We start from the raw sequence: 4,266 nt of genomic DNA, 5'->3' as shown, positions 1-4,266 counted from the left end.
AAACTCTAAGGTCAAAGTCTAAATATGAAAGCCATAGCACCAAGTACATGTATTCAAAAGTTATGACTAAGGTTAAAATTCAAATTAAATTAAAGTTTTGGTAAAAGTGGTCAAACTCCAAGGTCAAGTTCTAGAGGCAGGGTTTTCATTAAGTGCCGGCGACTGGCGATTTTGCCGTCTACTTATACACTGGCACCGGTTATTTCACTTCCAAAAATCAGAAAAGAAAATATATGCTTCAGAGGAGATTTTGGTTATACCGTTTGTCTTGTTCTTGTAGTGAATAAAAAACATAAACACATAAAAATCATTGTTATTTGACTCTTTCTTTGTAAGATTACGACCCCCTGGAGAAATTTATTTCAGAAATCCTGGCAAGGAATGAGAGTTCAAATTTTCCAACTGCCTAATGTACTGAATTTTTTTCTACGTCTGAAAACTCCCACTCAAAGATGCTAGGTCCAGGCGGAAAATAAGAGGCTTAATTTGGAGTCCAATTTTCCTCCTCAACTCCGCCCAGCTGAGTTTGTCATTATCCAGGTGAAAATTTAGAGGCGGACTTCATCTCTGTTCCATCTACTTTCCAGGCGGATTCCGCCTAAATTGTTCATACCGGCTGGCATATTCTCAAAACTAGACTGATTCCTTAAATAATCGCTACACACTTCCACGCTTATGTTGTATTTATGATTTCTTCCCAGATAGCAAGCTTACGTTGGCCCAATGTTGGGCCAACGTTGTAAGTTACGTTGGTCCAATGTCGGAAAATGATGTTGGGCCAATGTAATTTTGCTCATCGGCGCAACGTTGCGCCGACATGTTGGCCCAATGTCATAGAACGATAATTTTGACGTTGGTCCAACGTTGGGCCACTGTTGTCAGTTATGTTGGCCCAATGTCGGAAAATTTATATTGGGCCAATATAATTTTGCTCATTGGCGCAACGTTGCACCGACATGTTGGCACTACGTTGGCCCAATATCATAAAAAATGTTTTCAAAGTATTCTCACTGATCGACATTCTTTGTAATAAAACAAACTATTTCTTTTTTTAAAATATGGCATTTGACTTAATGACATTGTGAGAGGTCATTGCAGTTACAAAGAACTTCCAGCTGCCCATGTACATTTACCGTACAAAGTTAATGAATAGACTAGAGTGACAAACACATGTATTAAGTACAAAATATCCACTACACAACTATATTAATAAAAACGATCCCATATAATCAACATGTTATATTTTCACCGAATATTCCGAAGATCCTAATTAAGTTAGATCCGAAATTTCTCAAGTATCTGCTTGAATCACTTCCTCACTGATATCCCATGAAATTCACAATAATAAACAAATAAAATATGGCGTTGTGAATTGTTAGAGGGTAGCCAAATAAATGGTCATGTCAGTCACGAACGGATTCACTTTAAGTAGGAAGGTTCAGAAAGTTCAATATTGATCATTTCCATAGACACTTCAAACTTTGCTGGCACAATTTCTGAAAGAAAAGATGATCATTAGGATGTATCATAATCAATATATATCGTATATATAAACAAAAATATACGACAAATAATAAAGTAAGGCTCTACAAGACTGTAAAGACAATTGGTTATTTCAACCTGACAGTTCAGTATAATGTAGAATAGAAATTCACTTTCTTGCAGTGTTTTTATTTAGGCAAAATTAGGCAAGGGGAATGGGGGCCGCCTAGTGGGGCCCAGGGGGGCGAAGCCCCCGGAAGCTCCTGGATTCTAGAGATTTTGTAGGGTAAAAATGAGGTCTACCAATTAGACATATTTACATTTTCTAGACGAAACTGTGATTTACGCTAACTTTAAACATTTTAGGGGGGGGCGCCGGGTGCGGCACTGCGCCCCCCTTAAATCCGCCACTATTTAGATTACTTGTTTAGATTACTTGTCAGAACCCATTGTTATGTATTTTTAGGATAAGGAAATTAAGAATATAAACCTCTTGTTTACTTTAGTGGATGCAATATTTTTTTTATAGTTTTATGCTAAAAGATACAAGTTAATAAAAACAATGTTAGATTATTTGTGTTACTTTAAAATAAAAAAAAAAATGAGCTGGTTCTCACCATTTTTACAAGCTGACAATGTGCCGGCGCTGTGGGAATCGTCTCGGGCACAGTCCACTGCATGCAACTATTAAATAATCAAAATAAGTGCTGAAAATGATCATGAACATGCATTTAAAAATATATACATGTATATGTATTATTACATTGTACAACATACTCTGTAAATGTTGAAGAGAGGAACACTAAAATTCCTGAATCGATCCCAAACGAGGAAATTCGGGTTGAAATCCATCTTTATGAGAGATGTTTAGAAGTGTTATATTATTATAACAAAATTGAAATAGCGCTTGCTCAAACGATTTCACTGCAAGGCGTTTTATGTGTAGTGTCCTGACGAAGGAACAGTAGCAAAAGCAATTATTCATTATAGGATTAAACGTTCTTTTTTCAGAATTTATCGATGTGTAAACTCTGCCTTTTTACTCACAAACTGAATAAAAGTGCGAAGCACTTTTATGTAAAGTTTGTGAGTAAAAAGACAGGGTTTACACATCGATAAATTCTGAAAAAGAACGTTTAATTCTTATAATTCCAATTAAGAATTTTTTTAATGATTAAAATTATTTCTCTTTGAGGCCGCCATACAATCCGTTATTTTGTACGGCGTAGGAATACTTTATGCCTTATACTTTATACTTTAAGAAACGTATACAAGATGAATATAGATAAAATCAAAACTTTATTTGTCAAAACAATAAATAATTAAACTTATAAAAACTCATTGAATGTTGTTTAAGTCAACAAATATCGTAAATACGCGTATTTTCCAAATAATTCGTCCTTGACCATGGTCATGTTGACGTCGTGACGAAAGTTGAAGACCGACGACGTCCTCGATTTGCTCTGATTCGTTCAAAAATTTAGGGAGAATATGGGATCTGTAGGATGTGATTATATTAATTTGATGCTAAAAAGGCAAGAGTCTGAGGAACGTTTCTTTTCCCTATCACATTACGATATGGAACGTCGAGAAAATGACAGCATGATTTAAGCGATTTCAAAAATTCACACTCGTGATCCGACAGTGACATAAACATAATATTCCCGTCTGTCAGTCCTGTTTATCTCCTTTTCAAAAATTCACACTCGTGATCCGACAGTGACATAAACATAATATTCCCGTCTGTCAGTCCTGTTTATCTCCTTTTCATTCATTAATTCATTTTTTATTATGTTTCTTGTAATCAGCTAAAGAAGTATCGGTTTTTATTGATTTTACAACAGTCAAGAAAGTAGTTCTTGTTGAAAAATTCATCGATGTGTAAACTTTTTCTTGAATTTGTTCTCGTCCAATCAAAACACAAGGAATCGATAAATAAAATTAAGACTGGAATTATTCAAGGACAAATGTTAAAATATTTTGTACATTGTCCTACCGCAGTACCGGGTCGTAAAATGTCTTCATCTTCTGTCAAAACAGAAATTCCATCCAAAGCTAGTCATGATTCTCCTTTTCGAGACACTCTCTTCCGAACTTTACTTCTATGCAAAATCGACATGGTTGCGTGTAACCCACCAAAAATTTAAATTTCGGCGCGGAGTGTTGTTTAAATTAATTGCTTATCGTGCCCGACTTCGATCCCGACGTAATTGTACTATTAGTCGACTAGATAGAATGTTCTATCGTTAAAATGATATTGTCCTACTGACCCGGTTTAACGATAGAATTCGTTCCGTGTATTCGTAATGTAGCAGAAAGAAACACGGGCGATAACTCGCATAGTGCATTTACTTGGAACAATCTAGAGAGTTCCGAATGTAAATATGGCCGGTAATTTGAATCGAGAGAAAAACGTTGAGAAAATTAATTGGATTTTTTCGTATTTATATGGATTATTTTTTGGGATAAAAGGCATAAGCAATCTCAAGAAGGTTTGTTTTGATTATTTTGGTAGTTGTTCCCAGTGCAAATCATTTTATATTCTTCAAAATCGTTTCGGAGCGGATCCGCTCCGATTTGCTACATTAGAAGTATATGGGACGTATTCTAACTGTGGTGAGGGCCTGTACCGAGACACAGTTAGATTATTCTAACTATTAGTCGACAGGTTATATTCCATAGTTTTGAAAATCTACGAAATGATTAAATAACAAGAAATGAATAAATAAACAAAGAAAGAAAAAATAAAATAAATAAATATTTTTTTAAACGTTTCAACATAAG

The 4,266-nt window shown here is 35.0% G+C and overlaps 1 long non-coding RNA gene across 1 annotated transcript; it reads right to left on the bottom strand.

Annotated features, from left to right (window-relative positions):
- Positions 1–1,266: 1,266 nt before the first annotated feature.
- LOC134239657 (uncharacterized) lies at positions 1,267–3,579 on the bottom strand. Its single transcript, XR_009986264.1, has 3 exons — positions 3,479–3,579; positions 2,100–2,166; positions 1,267–1,496 (listed from the first exon to the last, which is right to left on the bottom strand). It is a non-coding gene; the product is annotated as an uncharacterized LOC134239657 (long non-coding RNA).
- Between the last annotated feature and the right edge of the window lie 687 nt (positions 3,580–4,266).

Source organism: Saccostrea cucullata, unplaced genomic scaffold (genome assembly GCF_032062105.1).
Source record: "Saccostrea cucullata isolate Sc308-1 unplaced genomic scaffold, CSIRO_AGI_Scuc_v1 ctg3129, whole genome shotgun sequence".
NCBI classification, from domain to species: Eukaryota; Metazoa; Mollusca; class Bivalvia; order Ostreida; family Ostreidae; genus Saccostrea; species Saccostrea cuccullata.
Note: the sequence above shows the minus strand (reverse complement) of the source record. Positions and strands in the feature narration are given on the sequence as shown.